Source organism: Hippopotamus amphibius, chromosome 2 (genome assembly GCF_030028045.1).
Source record: "Hippopotamus amphibius kiboko isolate mHipAmp2 chromosome 2, mHipAmp2.hap2, whole genome shotgun sequence".
Taxonomy (NCBI): Eukaryota; Metazoa; Chordata; class Mammalia; order Artiodactyla; family Hippopotamidae; genus Hippopotamus; species Hippopotamus amphibius.
Genome location: NC_080187.1, coordinates 90865444 through 90886084, shown reverse-complemented (window position 1 = coordinate 90886084; position 20641 = coordinate 90865444).

The window sequence follows — 20641 nt, the reverse complement described above, 5'->3', positions numbered from 1 at the left end:
TATTGTATCATAACATGTCAAAATAGGGACTTGACTTTGAAGAACTGGAGTCTGCAATGAGGTAATACGTTTGCTGCAAGAGCTAAAAGCTAAATAAGGTAAATCATACATACAGAATTTAGGAAGATTATCATGACAGGGAGATGCATGTCATGTCTGAGGACCAGAAAGAAGTTTGCTATTCTTGGGAAAGAGAGAGATTTGTGGCTTTATGGGAATCAGGTTGGAGAAGTTCAAGACCTAGTTCATAAGGGCATAAGAGACCATCTTCAGTCTCCTGATACTTATTTTAAAGCATTGAGAAGCTAGTGAAGGTTCTTTTTCATGGGATCACATAAAGATTTTTCTATTTTGTAAAAATCACTCTTGCTGGACATGTGAAGACCAGTCTGCAGGTAAAAGAGTGAATGAATGTAGACAACACAGGGGGTCACTGAAATCGACCAGCAAAAGGAGAGAGCCACACCACCAGCATGATGCAGACACTGGTACGAAAGATGGAAAGGACCAGATGAGAAGCACTTCAGAAGTAAAATAGACAATCCTTGGTAACTGACCATTCCTGACAGGGGGCTATTTACCCAAAACAATGAAAAAAGTGTAACTGCTTGCTATGAAATGGAACAGTTTGAGTTCTGCTTCGCCATAATTAATGTAGTGTGTGATTGCCTCATTCTCTCATATTTTTCTTTATTCAATTTAGTGAAAAAAATAATTGAATGTTATGTCAAAAAAACTGCCTTCCTTAATATAAATTCATCATTCACCTATCATTTTTACTCCAATACTTTCTTTAGTGATCTGAATGTATTACATTACCACAATTAGGCTTTACGACAGACCAAAAGCACAAACACATATTGGAGTTATTGTAATCTCATGACATGATATTAAGAATTGTAATTATAACAAAAACACAAACAAAATCCCATAGATTATATTTGAATGGCTGTTTGAGAAACACTGTCTGTGCTTTCTTTCTTGTGATCCTTGTGTGACTGCTGAATGAAAAATTTCTGTCTTTCCAACTATAAAGTCATTTTGAAATTTTTTTTACTAACATTTTTTCTACTAAACACTCAAGAATGAACAAAAATAGCAAACATGAATAAGTTAAAAAGCTTAAGAAATGTTGTGGAAATTCTCTCTTTGCTAGTCTCAGGATCCTTTGGAGATGCAAATTACCACCTCATTAAGCTTCTGCTCTAATTTTTTTTCCTAAGAATCAGGCTTCCATAATGTCTCCAACCCATTCCCTTTAAAGGGAAGGCCAAGGGACCTCATTTCCCCAAAGTCTTTTCTGCCTAAACTGAAAATGTTCCTGCAAAACATAGGTGAAATAAATAGTTTTTAAATTAATTAGAATTGTATATTAGAATAAAATGTAAAGGTCAATAAATACATATATATAATTTATTTCATAGACTAAGCTATATATGTAGATCTTACATATTTTCCTGACTCTGGGTTATAAAATGTGTGAAAAAGAATGATTTCAATTCTTTAAACACTGACTTTAACACTTTTTTTTTCATATCTTGTTTTAAGGAATGAAAAATATTGTTTTTATTGACTACATGTAAAGATAAAATATCTAAGAAATAAAATTGCATCTGTATATTTTTGATAGAATGATCTACTCATGCATACCTTTTTTTTAAAAAAAAAATCTGGATTATAAAATACAATCAGTAAAAAAAAAGTAATTTTATTTTTTAAAAACTCTACTTTTAAGCCACACATTTTTTTTTCATTTCTTATTCTAAGGAATAAAATATGCAACTCCCAACCTCTATGAAACACTATATATTTTAGGAAGCTCTTTTAGCTACTAATACTATTCAAAAAATAGCAAAAACAAAGCTTTATCAAATTACATACTCTGAAAAGTTATGCTTGGACTGAAGGTCACAGGATATCTGTTTCAGGGCAAAGTTTCATTTTTGAAACAGCCTGAACCTAATATCTCCTTGAAGTATATCTGTCTCTTTTGAGGATGAAAATCTTGAAAGATCTTAGATACATTAGAGAAGAAAGGTCATATCTCTTATTAAAAATCAATATTACTTCACAAAATATATGTAGGCTGAGTCCATTTAGAGACCTGCAAGGATCCTCCAAAATCATATTACAGAATTTTAAATCTCCCTGAGGATGGGGTAGGGAGTGGGAGATAAATCATTACTTGATAAATTCCCATGCAATTCTCAGATAATATACTGACTGTGTGCCTGGCAGTGTACCTGACCATGGTGTATCAGCCAATAAATACCAGGGGTTCCTGACCTTGAATTAACTGAATAGTTTTGAAAAGTTAATGCAATTTATTCATGGTATGATTTAGAAGGGAAGTTGGTCCAAAATGCATTAAGTATTGACCGCAGAAGCTCCCACATTGCGGAAGCCGTGCCAGACTGTAGAAGAGAATAAATTCTGGCATCTGCAGTATTCTCTAACCTGTAATTTCTAAATTTTAATTTTTTTAAATTTTGAAACTATTTCAGAAGCCCATAGGAAAAAATAAACTATTGGAAAGGCTGACTTAACAGTGAGATTTATTTTATGATATGCTTGGTGCTAAATATGGAAACAGCATCTTTGCTGTAATTAAGGACTTGGGGCAGAATCTTGAAGATTTCTGTATATTTTAACAAAATAAAAAAAAGGATAAGGTATTATTTGTGCTGCTCAAAAATATCTGCAGTAGAAATACATCAGGGTTCATATCTTTGCAGTACAATGACAATTATGAAGAATAGCTGTGTGTCAAGACAAGCGCCTGACAAGGATCGTCCTTTTGTATTTCACTATTCATGTTTAGGATAAATCAGCCATTCTCTTATTAAGCAGGAATTATCCTGCCTGTATGCTGTAGCCTGGCATAACTAGGCTCTTAACAATGCTATAAAAGCTTTGAGAAATAAAATGTCTGTGAGGTGTTAATTTTTCCTTTTTTCCAATAGCTTGGTAACAGTAAAAAACAACTTCCTTTTAGTTAGTCCCTTCATAATCCAATTATAGCTTCAAATTTATGTCATGTAGGCTAACAAGAAAATTCATAGAAAAGACAGGTTCTTTTCAACAAATAATTGTTAATACAGAAAGGAAGTATTTGAAAATTGACTTTTATTTCCTATAGAATTACTGACATTTTGATACATTAAAAAGGTACAAAATATGGAATAGCTACTTGGTGATGGCCATTTTATATGTATTGCTTAATAAATTATTCTGAGTATCCTGCAATATCTTGAAGAGGTAAACACTTCTTGTCTATACAAGTGATAAAATAACCCAGAAATCCTGATTAAGTTAGAATGAAACCAGATCATGTTTCAGCTAAACCATGCGGCTGTACCCTGCTTAATCATTCAGACGCCCCCTGTTCCCAACATTTTATTGCTATGATATACAATGATTAATTAAGGGGAGTTATTTCAGGAAAAGTCAGACCCTGGCAGTTCCTCCTGCTGATCCCAGTGCTTTTGGAACCTCGGCCCTGTAACTAATTAGAATGTCAGGATGTGATGATGACCTTTGCATTGAAGAGAACTATGGAGAAGCTAACAGGAATGGGCTATTTAGACTGTAATCATCTTCTCATTAACTCAAACATGTGCTATAGCCAGGAATAATACATAGCTAGTTTTTTTATTATCACAAACAGTGGGAGAAGAGTCCCATGGTTAAGTGGTAAGAGCACAAATATTTGTCTATGTCTTCTTTCAATATAGTCTAAAGGAACTACAGTTGGATGCCAGGATAGAATTGAACTAGGAATGAATAACTATTGCTTTAAATGACTGTATCTCAGTTGACTTAAGTAAGATATAATTTTCTTGGGGACAACGATGATTATGTTAATAAAGATTTATAGTTAAACTTCAAAGGTAAGTTGTAAATAAAACTTTGATTTTCTTTAGAACACTAATGCTAAAGAATGCACATTATTTTCTTGAACCTCAGTTTCCATATCTACAAGAAAAATACAGGATGGTGGAGCTTAAGATTTCTTGTCCAGCTCTCACATGCTGATTTTTGTAAAGTGTCTTGGTCGGCACAAAATTACAAACTTTCAGACATTTACTCTGCAAGTTTAAAGATGGCAGTTAATTCAGAATTCCAGCTTGTGATCATTTACTTCGCATCCAGTTTCTATTTGCCTTTGGAGCAATAGACTCCTTCTGAATGAGGCTTGCCTCATTCAACAACATCCGAGGACTATAATTTTTTTAAAGAATCCCTTGTTTCTAATTAATCTCTGTTCCATCTCCTCTCTCCCCATACATAGAAGGGTCTGAAATACTTTACTTTTTTTCTCAAATTGGTCCTAAATTTAAATATGACATGAGAAAAGATAATCAATTATTTAAAAAAAAAACATTTAAAAGCTATTTAGGGAAAAGAAGAAAGCTTATTTCAGTTTGCAGCTAATCAGTTCTCCTTATTAAATATTGAGAAGTTCCACTCTGCATGGATGGTACAGTAATTTCAATTTAAAAATACAGAGTGAAGCAAGCCAGAAAGAGAAAAACAAATACTGTATGCTCGTATTTACGGAATCTAAAAAGAAAAAAAAAAAAAAAAAACACAGTACTGATGAACCCAGTGACAGGGCAAGAATAAAGATACAAATGTAGAGAACGGACTTGAGGACACAGGGTTGGGGGAAGGGGAAGCTGGGATGAAGTGAGAGAGTAGCATTGACATATATACACTACCAAATATAAAATAGATAGCTAGGGAAGCTGCTGCATAACACAGGGAGATCAACTCTATGATGGGTGATGACTTAGAGGGCTGGGATAAGGAGGGTGGGAGGGAGTCATGGGAGGGAGGGGATATGGGGATATATGTATAAATACAGCTGATTCACTTTGGTATACCTCAAAAGCTGGTACAAGAGTGTAAAGCAATTATATTCCAATAAAGAGCTTAAAAAAAAAAAATACTGAATCCTGGAATCACAGTTAAAGTCCTCCAGGGAAATCCCAAAACCTGCTCCACAGAGAGAAACCACAATTGGTGAATTACTAAATATCAACAAAAGTATTCAATGTGGAAAATAAAGAGCATAATGCCTGCTCATCTCTTAAAAACTGTATATTTAAAGAAAGAGTATGAAAATAGGCATTGCCAATGTAACAAACTAACCTTAAAGAAAAACACTAAGGTAGAATAGAAATAATTAAATGGGGAAAGAGGATTACACATATGCTTTTCTGTTTTACGTTTTCAGAAAATGTGTCCTTATTTTTAAAACATACATTTTATTCATTTACTGTGAAAACTCCTGTGACTGTGTAAAACATATGAAAAGTTTTTCTGATTTTATGAGACAAAATATGAAAGATTTACTTTAAACAAAGGATTCACTTATAAAATATATAGATATAAAAATTTTAGGTCTTCACATAAGATGTGATTTTTTAAAACATCTAAAATATAGAAAATTACTTTAAAAATTATTGCAAACTGTAATCCCAATATATAAAGATAATCAGCATTTATCATTTTGAATGTTTCCTTCGGGTCTGCTCCCTCCAGTGTGTGTTCATGTGTGTGTTCATAGAATGTAGTGTGTTTAACTTATTTTACAAAATAGGATAGTCCACTTACATATTATTTTACCCTGATTTTTTTAGCTGAAGTTATATTTTTAGCATTTAACTGTGTCAATTTTTTTTAATAGCATTGTTTTAAATAATGACATATTAACCTATTTCAAAATTTGAGCTTCTAATTTATGCTATTATAAAAAGGAAGTCAATATAGTTCCTTCAGTGGACAATTCATGAAATCACTGTATTATTTATTTTTCATTTTACAAAATTGTTAGTCAGAGTCTTTGGATTTTAAGGAGGCTCTTGACTCATATTACCATATTAATATTCAAAAAATTTGGACCAATTTAATTTCCAACCAGCTTTACTAAGAAAAACTCTCACCAAAAAATTGCAAACATGTCATATTATCAGTTAAAGAATTATTCGATAATTTCATAGGTGACTATTAATATTTATTTATAAAACACAGGATAACTGTTAAAACACATTTCATTAGTCACTAACAAGTTCTGGGAGGTCGTAAAGATTTTATTCCTAATATGATTTTATTATTGAGCTGCCTATTATTATTTTGAGTATTGAGATAAATAAAATCAATTACATTGCAATTTACTGCAAATTTGCAGTAGCATTAATTGTCCATATTCCAGCAATAATTTATAAAATCTTAAACCAGGAATGCAATAATACCTAACTGTACCATTCAGAAAATATTTGGGTTTTATCAATAGGGGCATAATGGTTTCAAATTTAGAAAGCTTGGATTTTAGCTTTCAGATTCTGTCTTCATTTTCAGATGCTGCCTCAGAGTTCATTCATTGAGTTAATTTTTAAAATTTTTAAATTTATTCTGGTTTCAGAATTACAGTATGAACTTCACTGGGTCATTTATTCCATTTGAACTCTGCTTCCACAGTTTGAGTAGGTAGAAAAATTATTAGAATTTCTTGGTAGCAAATTGACAGAATCTTGGAGCACTTTACATCGTTAGTGTCCTCATGATGCTAAATGACTAATATTTCAACTACCACTTTCTCATATATAAAATTAATACTATTTTGGGATTTAGTATTAAAAGGTAACAGAAAATGAACTGGAGTTGAAAACAGAGTATCTGAATTATCTTTCTAATTTTGCTATTTACTTCATGACACCTTAGTAACACAAAACCTCTACAAGCTTAAAAGTCTATCTCAAAGTGAATAAAATACCCTTCTTAATTCCATTTACAATGGCATCAAAAAGAATAACATACTTAGGAATCAACTAGAGTGGCAAAAGACTTGTGAAATGAAAACTACAAAACATTGCTGAAAGAAATTAAAGAAGACGTAAATAAATGGAGAGCCACCCCATGTTCATTGATTGTAAGATCAATATTGTTAAGACATCAATACCACTCTAAGCACTCTACAGATTCAATGCAACCCGTATCAAAAACCCAAGGACATTTTTGCAGAAACAGAAAAATCCATTCTAAAATTTATATGGAATATCAAGGGATCCCTAGTAGACAAAACAATCTTGAAAAAGCGAACAGTCTTTTCAATAAATGGTGCTGGAGGAAACTGGATGTCCACAAGCAAAAGGTTGAAGTTGGATCCTTACCTAATAGCATATACAAAAATGAATTCAAATAGATCAAAGACCTAAACTCAAGAGCTAAAACTATGAAAGTCTTAGAAGAAAACATAGGAGGAAAGCTACATGACATTGGTCTTGACTATGATTTCTTGTAGATGAGACCAAAAGCACAGGCAACAAAAGAAGAAATAGACACATTGGACTTTATCAAAATCCAAAACTTTTGTGCAAAGAATACTATCAGCAGAGTAAAGAGGTAACCCACAGAACTGAAGGAAATATTTTTAAATTGTATATCAGATTGGTATCCAAATATACAGAGAACTCGTAAACCTCTACAATAACAAAATACAACCCAATTAAAAAATAAAGATGAATAAACATGTCTGCAAAGAAGACAGAAACAGTCAAAAGCACGTGAAAAGGTGCTCGACATCACTAATTATTAGGGAAATGCAAATCAAAACTAAAAAGATACCACTTCACACTCATTAGAATGCCTATTATTTTCAAAATAATAAGTGTTAATAAGGATGTGAAGAAATTGGAACCTTTGTTCACTGATAGTGATAATATTTTAAAATGTCACAACCACTATGTAAAACCGTAAGTTAGTTCCTCAAAAAACTGAAAACAAAATTACCATATGATCCAGCAATCTCACTTCTGGGTATACACCCAAAATAGCTGAAACCAGGGACATGAACAGATATCTTTATACCTATGTTTATAGCAACATTATTCACAATTGACAAAAAGTGGAAGCAACCCAAGTGTACATTGATAATTGGATGGATAAACAAAGTATGGTGTATACATAAAATGGAAGCTTATTCAACTTTAAAAAGGAATGAAATTCTGAACATGCTACCACATGAATCTTAAAGTCACTATGCTAAGTTAAATAAGCCAGTCAAAAAGGACAAATACTGTACGATTCCGCATATATGAGGAAATATTCATAGAGAAAAAAGGTAGAATGGTGGTTACCAGGGGCTGGGTGGAACAGAGAATGCAAATTTATTCTTTGAAAGTTACACAGTTTCAGTTTTGCAAGATGAAAAAAGTTCTGCAGATGGATGGTAGTGATAGTCATACACCAGTGTGAATGTACTTCATGCCAGTAAACTGTATACTTACGAATGATTAAAATGGTAAATTTCATGTATAATTTACTGAAATTTAAAAAAATAAAAATCAACAAAAATTGAAGGCTACAAAGGGAAGCATTTCATAATGGTGCAGACAGAGTTCAAGCTAGATAATATGGGTGGGTCAGTGTTTTGAAGCCTCTTAGGTACTTAGGTAATTAAAGTAAAATTAAGGCAGAGAGGTGCATTCCTTTCAAATAGTCTCTATTGGCTTTTTAGGAAACCAAGTAACTGCTAAATGGCTGAGTCATCAGGAGGACTACTCATATTTACAACTTTGAAGCTTGCCTAAAGGTTTTCACTTGAAGTACTCATCTGCCAAGGGCCAACAGTGTGAACAATTTTGCTTTCCAATAAAAATCTCATATTCTTTGTATTTTGAAAATATACCAACAAGTTGGAGAAACTCACAGACTAGTAAATATGGACTATGCGAATTGTCACCCTGGCATTTTGTTATTTCCTTAATAATATAACTAGAGGATTTAGCTGTAAAAGCAATATAAAACAAATCATTCTGGAAAAGTAAAAGAATCACAAAAACTAAATGTGTTAAATAACAGAAAGAAAATTTTTAATGCATGTGTTTGGATTTACCCCCCTTAAGGTAGTGATATATAAAGGAGGGTATATAGATTTTTTTCTTTCCTTCTTAAAGAGTAAAGCTTTTTTCATCTTGCTGTGGAAGCAACTGCTAAGCAGAATAACCTTGGCAATTTAGGTACAAGTACTGGAAGCATACTGTAGCTAACTGAAGCAGGTAAGGGAATTATTAAAAGAGCTAAGTGACTCAAGTTTTCAGAAGAACAAAAGAACCAACTTTAGGCATCACATATCTAAGAGAAATGCTAAAAATAATGCCAAATAACCCCTGAATTCATTCCTGAAAACTTACACCACCTCCTGGACAGTGACTGCCCCAGGGAGTACTTCTGCTGCTATACCCACTTACAGTTAGACATGTCTTCTGCTGCCATGCTTCCTAAGATTGGTTACGATAATCCCCTGTTCGTTCACCTCAGTTGTGATTTAGATTATGGGATGGACATATCTGACTTGTACAGCCTTCAGAATATGCTAAGTCTTATAAACACAGAAGGCTGGGAGAGTAGAGAACTGGTATTATTACTTTGATGATGGGAGATGCAGAATTGTCCACGCAGAAGTGGAGGTCAAATGCTGGGCAGTGGAAGAGAATGACAAAGGTTAGCAACAAGGGTGAGCACTGAAAAAAACCTCCGAGGGCTCTGTCAACATTAAGGACTATTATTAACCTATTATGTGAAACTTGACAAATGACCAAGATTGCCTTCATGTTTTCCTCAGCTTGACTAAGCTTTAGACAGGCTTCTTCCTGACTCTATGTCCCTGGCTTCCCCTGTCCTAGAGCATTTACTCTAGAAAACATCATAGTGTATCTTCTTTCCCTGCTCCTTTGAAGTGTAAAATTGCTTTCAGCCTCTCATCAGTTTCATACCTAAGGAATGTTCTCAAGGACCTGGGAGCCATCCCACTGAAATTTAATCATCAAGAAAATTAAGGCCTCTATCTCCTAGTCCCTGTGGGAGGGTAGAGGCCTAACTTCAACAAGCACAAATTTGCAAAGATGGGTCAAATCACATAGAGCAAACTTCCCCCTAATGTCCACCCTACAATACTTTTTCACTATCTGACTCCAGCACTTAAAAACACTGTAACCTCTTGTTTCAATGGAACTGAGTTAAACTCCTCTCTCCTATTGCAATAGTTCTGATCCCTACTGCAATAATCTTAAAGTCTTCCCTGCCTGTTTAACTCCAACCAGTGCAATGTTTCTTTGATATAAATGATTAAAATATGCATAATTATATAAATAGATACAGATAGATATCCATAATACATATATACACACACATACACTACAGGGCCTATCTGTATACCTGTATACTCTTAAAATATAATTTTTACAAGAAGATAAAATCAAGACTCACATACAAATATAGATATGAACCATGTTAAAACATCTGTTTTACTCAATGATATGACAGAACTAGGCAGACAGTGTAACTGATTCAAAGGAAAAATAAAAAGAGCCCAAATTAATATGGAATAAAGGAATATTGAGACAAAGGTAATTTTTGGTAGTGGCAGGTCAATTAAATCATTAATAGGACAGAATGTACATATCTCTCAGTTACCTACAACTTACAGAGTTGGAAGTTACACAGTAGCTCAAAGTTAATGACTAGAAGTGGAACCTCATAACCTGGGAGAGTAAACTTTAGAAAATGAATAGTTCTGCATCGGAAGACAAATTTGTTTTTCTACAATGCACAATAGAGGGTGTGGGTGTGCATATGTGTGTGTGTGTACATATTATGAATGGTGTGCTAAAAATTTTTTCCTAATATACTGACAAAGATCAAATGGATAAGAGTAGACACTGGCAGCCAAAGTACAAGAAATAGGCACTCATTAATCATCAGTTGAAACCTAAATTGTTCCAATATCAATCAAAAGGAAGTTTGGCAATATTTCATTCATTTTTGATGTCATCTAGCTGTTGACATAGCAAATCTAATTTTGGAAATTCATCTTACACAAATACAGACACATGGATGCAACTGTGTGTATACACAGACATACACACGCATATACAACAGTTATTCTGTTTTTAAAATAGTTAAAGGCTGAAACAACATACACATTCATCAGTAAGGTAAGGCTAAACAAATTGTAGTAGTGCTACAAGAGAAAATAATTTAGAATAAAAAGAATGTGGCAGATATGCAAGCTCTAAAATGATCTCCAAAGTTTAATCTTAAGTGAGAAAAATGAGATCCATATATTGTAGGTAGCTGTAAGTAAATAAATAAATTTATCATTTCCCTATGCTTGCACAGCAGGTTTCTTGTTCTATTTCGCACCTGCCTCATTTTGCCTTCTAAATATTTCTTCTACCTAGCTTTCTCCAAGATTGTGTTTTGATCAACCTCCTGAAAGGGCTGGGGACTTGCACTTCTTTGCTTCTAGCATATATATTGCTCAGATTTTGTTGTTGTTATTGTTTTGTGGAATTGAGCAGAATGGTAGAATGGCATATTCCTTTGGGGAGATGCACTCCTGAGTTGGCCCACAAAATAACATAATGCTCTTTTGGTTTTGCTTTCTTAGCCTTGCAGTAAAGACCCTCTGAAGAACAATCTGAAAGGTTATTTCAAGTTCCATGAAAAAAATGTACAAAATATTGAGAGAAATGATATTGTCAACAAAGGCCTAGAGAATATGTTGCTTGCTGTGTGTGTAAGTGCTGTAGTCCTCAGTGCAGAGTTGTGATATTCATGGCCAACTCTGACCCAAGGGAATGAATGTAGTACATTTCTAATTAGAATTTCTTGTATGGGAGAGATGAAACATAATTTCAGTCCCTCATACATAGCATTTTAGTATTCTGACCTTTTGGTAAAGGTACATGCTTGATTAGAAAACATTTGAAACACCCTTGCCAATGGAAGACAGGGTTGTAAATGGTAAAAGCAATGAAATGAGCCCCCAACTCAATATAGACTCCCCAAAGGTCAAGATGAAGCAGCCCATGTATTTAACTGCCCAAATATATGAGGCATTCATCCTGGTACAAGGCAGTTTCATGACAAAGACTATAAAACAAAAGCAATGGCACTACATTGAGTTTATAGTCTGTATTAATAAGATAAAATTCCATATACTTATATATATATATATAAAATATTCTAGAAACTATAATTCTGTAGGTAGGTGGTTCTTCTTTGCCATCACATGATATCAGATTAATTTAAGAAAACTGCCAATGAATTAGAACAGTTTTGTCAACAAGAAAGGATGTCTAATAGCTTCCTAAAAGAAAAAGAACTTCTCTCACTAAAGTTTGCTGTTGTTTTCCTTTTCTGTGAGAATTAATGGATTGTTTTCTGCTCTGTTGAATTATTAAGCTTCCTGATATTATACATTTTCAGCCACTGCTGAAAGGCCGCCTTCAGAATTGTTGCTTCACTGCAAATAAGTGAGTGTGACAAAGAAAACAAAAGTAAAACAGAACAATTGGCTTAAAACAAAAGATTTCAGAGAAAATAGAAACAAATAATTTCATCATTAGACTTTCAATGTTTTATATAGTTTGTTCTTAAATCATATTTTTGGGCCCACTAAGATATCTCTAGTTACCTGAAGGGAATCTTGTAAAGTGAACTTTTTATTAACTTCAATTTATAAAATAGGAAAAGCTAATAGAGCTTTTAAAAAGAAATAGGCATTGTAATAAAACAGAGGAGATACAAGTTCCTAATATCCTGGGAATGTCTGTTTGAACTATTTAAATAAGGATTTGTTGGTTTTAAAAAAAATAAACAACTTCCCTTATACTAAATTCAATATAAACAAATGGATGGATTGTTTCAATTTTTATTCCCCATTTTATCATAGTACTGAACAAATTCTAAAAAGGCTTTTTCCATTATTCAAAAATATTTGTGTATTTGAACACCTATTATATAAACTTTGTTTTTCATATCCTATGTGCCTCTGATGTAGAGCTATTTCCTCAATATATAATTGTCTTCTTTTGGCTTGCATGGAATACATTTTCCTGATCTTCTTATCTATATTGTACCTTTGACATATATGTAGGGCGATGTGATTTATTTGAGATGTTCTCTAGTAGTCTTAAACAGGATGATCATTTTACATGAATTCACAATATTTTTCACATCTCATTACTTGCCATTGATGAGAACTGGATATCATAACCTAACATAGGAAAGAATGGGAAAAGTTTCAGTAATTTAAATTATAATGCCATGAGATAACTTCTGTGAAAATAATATGAACTGTGTACATTAGTGAAAATAAAAATAAAAAATCAATGCCAACATTATAAAATCTTTAAAGGGGAGAGAAGAATCAAGATGGCGGAGTAGGAGGACGTGCGCTCACTCCCTTTTGCAAGAGCACCGGAATTACAACTAACTGCTGAACAATCATCGACAGAAAGACACTGGAACTCACCAAAAAAAACCACCCCACATCCAGAGACAAAGGAGAAGCCGCAACAAGATGGTAAGAGGGGCACAATCGTGTTAAAATCAAATCGCATAAATGCTGAGTGGGTGACTCACAAACTGGAGAACAGTTACACCGCAGAAGTCCTGAGGGTTCTGAGCCCCACATCAGGCTTCCTAAACTGATGGTCCAGCAATGGGAAGAGGAATCCTCAGAGAATCAGACTTTGAAAGCCAGTGGGATTTAACTGCAGGACCTCCACAGGACTGGGAGAAATGGAGACTCCACTCTTGGAGGGCACACAGAAAAGTGTGCTCACCAGGATCCAGGGGGAAGGAGCAGTGACCTCATAGGAGACTGAACCAGACCTACCTGCTGGTGTTGGATGGTTGTCTGCAGAGGCAGGGGGGCAGCTGTGGCTGAGGAGACAGGGGCACTGGCAGCAGGGGTTCTGAGAAGTCCTCATTGGTGTGAGCCCTTCCAGAGTCCACCATTAGCTCCACCAAAGAGCCTGGAAGCTCCAGGGCTGGGTCACCCCAGGCGAAACGACCACCAGGGTGGGAACACAGCCCCACCCATTGGCAGACAAGCAGATTAAAGAGTCACTGAGTTCCACCCACCCAGCCCAACCCACCATCAGTCCCTCCCATCAGGAAGCACCCACAAACCTCCTAGACAGCTTCCTCCACAAGAGGGCAGACAGCAGAATCAAGCAGTATCAGCAGTATTTCATCTTGTGGAACTGAAAATCACAGCCACAGAAAGACAGAGAAAATGAAAAGGCAAAAGACTTTGTACCAGATGAAGGGACAAGACAAAACACCAGAAAAACAACTAAATGAAGAGGAGATAGGCACTCTTCCAGAAAAAGAATTCAGAATAATGATGGTGAAGATGATCCAGGACTTTGAAAAAAGATTGGATGTAAAGATTGAAAAGTTGCAAGAAAAGTTTACCAAAGACCTAGAAGAATTAAAGAACAAACAAACAGAGATATGCAACACAATAACTGAAATGAAAAATACACTAGAAGGAAGTAATAGCAGATTAACTGAGGCAGAAGGGCGAATAAGTGACCTGAAAGACAGAATGGTGATAATCACGGATGCAGAAAAGAATAAAGAAAAAAGAATGAAAAGAACTAAAGACAGCCTAAGAGACCTCTGGGACAATGTTAAATGCACCAACATTCGCATTATAGGGGTCCCAGAAGGAGAAGAGAGAGAGAAAGGACCTGAGAAAATACGGGAAAAGATTAAAGTTGAAAACTTCCCTAACATGGGAAAGGAAATATCTACCCAAGTCCAGGAAGTGCAGAGAGTCCCAGGCAGGATAAACCCAAGGAGAAACATGCCAAGACATACAGTAATCAAATTGACAAAAATTAAAGACAGAGAAAAGTTATTAAAAGCAACAAGGGAAAAATGACAAATAACATACAAGGGAACTCCCATCAGGTTAACAGCTGATTTCTCAGCAGAAACTCTACAAGCCAGAAGGGAGTGGCATGATATATTTAAAGTGATGACAGGGAAGAACCTACAACCAAGACTACTCTACCCAGCAAGGATCTCATTCAGATTTGACAGAGAAATCAAAAGCTTTCCAGACAAGCAACAGCTAAGAGAATTCAGCACCACCAAACCAGCCTTGCAACAAATGCTACAGGAACTTCTCTAAGTGGGAAACATAAGAGAAGAAAAGGACCTAGAAAAACAAAAACAAAACAATTAAGAAAATGGTAATAGGAACATACATATCAATAATTACCTTGAATGTAAATGGACTAAATGCATCAACCAAAAGACACAGACTGGCTGAATGGATACAAAAACAAGACTCATATATATGCTGTCTACAAGAGACCCACTTCAGACCTAGGGACACATACAGACAGAAAGTGAGGGGATGGAAAAAGATATTCCATGCAAATGGAAATCAAAAGAAAGCTGGAGTAGCAATAGTCATATCAGATAAAATAGACTTTAAAATAAAAAATGTTACAAGAGACAAGAAAGGACACTACATAAAGATTGAGGGATCAATCCAAGAAGAAGAGATAACAATTATAAATATATATGCACCCAATATAGGAGCACCTCAATACATAAGGCAAATGCTAACAATTATGAAAGAGGAAATCAACAGTAACACAATCATAGTGGGGGACTTTAACACCCCACTTACACCAATGGACAGATCATCCAGACATAAAATTAATAAGGAAACACAAGCTTTAAATGACACAATAAATCAGCTGGATTTAATAGATATCTATAGGACATTACATCCAAAAACAGCAGATTACACATTCTTCTCAAGTGCACATGGAACATTCTCCAGGATAGATCACATTTTGGGTCACAAATCAAGCCCTGGTTAATTCAATAAAATTGAAATTGTATCAAGCATCTTTTCTGACCACAATGCTATGAGATTAGAAATCAGTTACAGGAAAAAAACTGTAAAAAGCACAAACACATGGAGGCTAAACAATACACTACCAAATAACCAACAGATCACTGAAGAAATCAAAGAGGAAATTAAAAAATACCTAGAGACAAATGACAATGAAAACACAGCGATCCAAAACCTATGGGATGCAGCAAAGGCATTTCTAAGAGGGAAGTTTATAGCAATACAATCCTACCTCAAGCAACAAGAAAAATCCCAAATAAACAATCTAACCTTACAGCTAAAGAAACTAGAGAAAGAAGAGCAAACAAAACCCAAAGTGAGTAGATGGAGAGAAATCATAAAGATCAGAGCAGAAATAAATGAAATAGAGACAAAGAAAACAATAGCAAAAATCAATAAAACTAAAAGCTAGTTCTTTGAGAAGATAAATAAAATTGATAAACCTCTAGGAAGACTCATCAACAAAAACAGGGAGACGACTCAAATCAATAAAATTAGAAATGAAACAGGAGAAGTTACAACGGACTTGTCAGAAATAAAAAGCACCATAAGAGATTACTACAAGCAACTATATGCCAATAAAATGGACAACCTGGATGAAATGGACAGATTCTTAGAAAAGTATAAATAACCTTCCAAGACTGAATCAGGAAGAAATAGAAAATATGAACAGACCAATCATGAGTAATGAAATTGAAAATGTGATTTAAAATCTCCCAACAAACAAAAGTCCAGGGCCAGATGGATTCACAGGTGAATTTTATCAAACATTTAGAGAAGAGCTAACACTCATCCTTCTCAAACTCTTCCAGGACATTGCAGAGGAAGGAACACTCCCAAACACTTTTTATGAAGCCACCATCACCCTGATACCAAAACCATAAAAAGTACAAAAAAAGAAAACTACAGACCAATATCACTGATGAATTTAGATTCAAAAATCCTCAACAAAATACTAGCCAACAGAATCCAACAACACATTAAAAGGCTCATCCACCATGATCAAGTGGGGTTTATCCCTGGAACGCAAGGATTCTTCAATATACACAAATCAATCAATGTGATACACCACATTAACAAACTGAAGGATAAAAACCACATGATCATCTCAATAGATGCAGAAAAAGCTTTTGACAAAATTCAACACTCATTTATGATAAAAACTCTCCAGAAGGTGGGCATAGAGGGAACCTACCTCAACATAATAAAGGCCGTATATGACAAACCCACAGCAAACATCATTCTCAATGGTGAAAAACTGGAAGCATTCCCTCTGAGTTCAGGAACAAGACAAGGATGTCCACTCTCGCCATGACTATTCAACATAGTTCTGGAAGCCCTTGCCCCAGCAATCAGAGAAGGAAAAGAAATCAAAGGAATCCAAATTAGAGAAGAAGAAGTAAAATTGTCACTGTTTGCAGATGACATGATACTATACGTAGAAAATCCTAAAGATGCCACCAGAAAACTACTCAAGCTAATCAATGAATTGGGTAAAGTTGCAGGATACAAAATTAACACACAGGAATCTCTTGCATTTCTATACACCAACAATGAAAGATCAGAAAGAGACATTAAGGAAACAATCCCATTCACCATTGCAACAAAAAGAATCAAATACCTAGGAATAAACCTAACCAAGGAGGTAAAAGACCTCTACTCAGAAAACTATAAGACACTAATGAAAGAAATCAAAGACGACACAAACAGGTGGAGGGACATACCATGTTCTTGGATTGGAAGAATCAACATTGTGAAAATGACTATACTACCCAAAGCAATTTACAGATTCAATGCAATCCCAATCAAATTACCAATGGCATTTTTCACAGAACTAGAACAAGAAATTTTACGATTTGTATGGAAACGCAAAAGACCCTGAATAGCCAAAGCAATCTTGAGAAGGAAAGACGGAGTTGGGGGAATCAGGCTTCCTGACTTCAGGCTATACTACAAGGCTACAGTGATCAAGACACTATGGTACTGGCACAAAAACAGAAATATAGATCAATGGAACAGGATAGAAAGCCCAGAGATAAACTACAGTCAACTAATCTATGACAAAGGAGGCAAGGATATACAATGGAGAAAAGGCAGCCTCTTCAATACATGGTGCTGGGAAAACTGGACAGCTACATGTAAAAGAATGAAATTAGAACACTTCCTAACACCATACACAAAAATAAACTCCAAATGGATAAAAGACCTAAATGTAAGGCCAGGCACTGTGAAACTCCCAGAGGAAAACATAGGAAGAACACCCTTCAACATAAATGACAGCAAGATCTTTTTTGATCCACCCCCTAGAATAATGGAAATAAAAACAAAAATAAATAAGTGGGATCTAATGAAACTTCAAAGCTTCTGCACAGCAAAGGAAACTATAAGCAAGATGAAAAGACAACCCTCAGAATGGGAAAAAATATTTGCAAATGAATCAACAAACAAAGGATTAATCTCCAAAATATATAAACAGTTCATCCAGCTCAATGTCAAAAAAATAAACAACCCAATAAAAAAATGGGTGGAAGACCTAAATGGGCATTTCTCCAAAAGAAAACATACAGATGGCCAAGAGGCACATGAAAAGCTGCTCAACATCCCTAATAATTAGAGAAATGCAAATCAAAACTACAGTGAGGTATCACCTCACACCAGTTACAATGGCATCATCAAAAAATCTACAAACAGTAAATGCTGGAGAGGGTGTGAAGAAAAAGTAACGCTCTTGCATTGCTGGTGAGAATGTAAATTGATACAGCCACTATGGAAAACAATATGGAGGTTCCTTGCAAAACTAAAAATAGAGTTACCATATGACCCAGCAATCCCACTACTGGCCATATACCCAGAGGACACCATAATTCAAAAAGACACATGCACTCCAATGTTCATTGCAGCACTATTTACAATAGCCAGGACATGGAAGCAACCTAAATGTCCATCAACAGATGAATGGATAAAGAAGATGTGGTACATACATACAATGGAATATTACTCAGCTATAAAAAGCAATGAAACTGGGATATTTGTAGAGACATGGATGGACCTAGAGACTGTCATACAGAGTGAAGTGAGTCAGAAAGAGAAAAACAAGTATAGTATATTAACACATATATGTGGACTATAGAAAAATGGTACAAATCCACCAGTTTGCAAGGCAGAAATAGAGATACAAATGTAGAGAACAAACATATGGACACCAAGTGGGGAAAGCGGGGAGGGTTGGGGGGGAACAAATTGGGAGACTGGAATACCAAATTGTACACTCTAAATATATGCAGTTTATTGTAAAAAATAAAAAGTTAAAAATAAAGATTACTTAAAGGAATATAAAGATATATCTGGTATGCACAAAATTAAATTCATAATGTCTGACATCTAACAGCAAATTTACAGGCAAGCAAAGAAGAAAATTATGCCAAAGAAGAAGGAAACTATGATCTATAATGAGAAGAAAAAACATTTAATAAAAACAAGTCAAATGAAATGAATTACAGAATTAGTGGATAAGGATGTTAAAACAGCTATCATGATATACTCCATATATTCTAGAAGGTAGAGGAAAACATGAGATGTTAGGAAGAGACATGAAAGAGATATTTTTAAAAGACCCAAATAAAACTGCTAGAGATGAAAAATACACTGGATGGAATTTAAAAAGCGTAGACATGTTTTAAGAAAAGATTAGCAAATTTGAAGATATGGCAATAGAAACTATTCAAAATGCAACACAGAGAAAAAAGGCAAAAAACAAACACAGAAAAAAAAAAAACCCACAGAGCTCCATAGCTGTGTGACAATGTAAGCGGAGTCCTACAGGAGAGGAGAGAGGACGGAAAGGGGACCATCAATAAGAATTGAAGAACTAATGGCTGAAATTGTCCCAGATTGCATGAAAAATGTTAAAAAAAATTATTCCAAATTTAATAAAAATACCTGCAATTCAAGAAACTTAGTATCCATGAATGTGTGAATGGATAAAGAATATGTGCTATATTTATACAATGGAATATTATTCGGGCATGAGGAAGAAGGAAATCCTGCTATTTGTAACAACATGGTCACACCTTGAGGATATTATGCTAAGTAAAGTAAGAAAGACAAATACTGTGTGGTATCACTTGCATGTGGAATCTAAAAGAAACCCAAAAAATGAACTCACAAATATAGCATATAGATTGGTGGAGGTGGGGAGTGGGCAGGATGGGTGAAGGTAGTCAAAAACTACAAAGCCTTGTTTGCTTTAGAAGCACAAAAATAGATTATATTGCAAAATGTAAGTCCTGGGAATATCATGTGAAGCCTGGTGACTATAGTTAATAATACTGTATTGTATATTTGAAAGCTGCTAAGAGTAAATCTTAAAAGTTCTTTTTATCATAAGAAAAAATTGTAATTATGTGTGGTGATGCATGGTAACTAGAAATATTGTGATGATCATTTTGCAATATGTACAAATATTAAATCGTGTTATACACCAAAAAAAAAAAATCTTTAAAGGGTTCAAAGCACTACAACAATATTGACCAGTGAAACTAAGCAACACTCTGCTGACATATTAGGTAAAGTAAGGTTCCTATGTTAAAAATGAGAACACAGAGAAAAAATGGAAAAAAAAAAAGAACAAATGAGTAAATGACTTTCATGGGCCTGAAAAGCAATTTAGTAATTGAGGTGATCATTTTACAATGGTGCTAGTACAAGAGTTTCAAAGCATCATTTTCCCTCAAACGTTCAGACTGCTAGAATGTAAACACTGTAGCAACAGAAGTTAACATAAGCTCACATAAAAGATAACGGAAGGAGAACCTGGTATGGTAAGGGTTAGAGGTAGGGAAAGAAGTCAGTGTTGGAAGCAGATAGCCCAGGATTGTTCCCACTCATAAAAATATTGTGATTGAG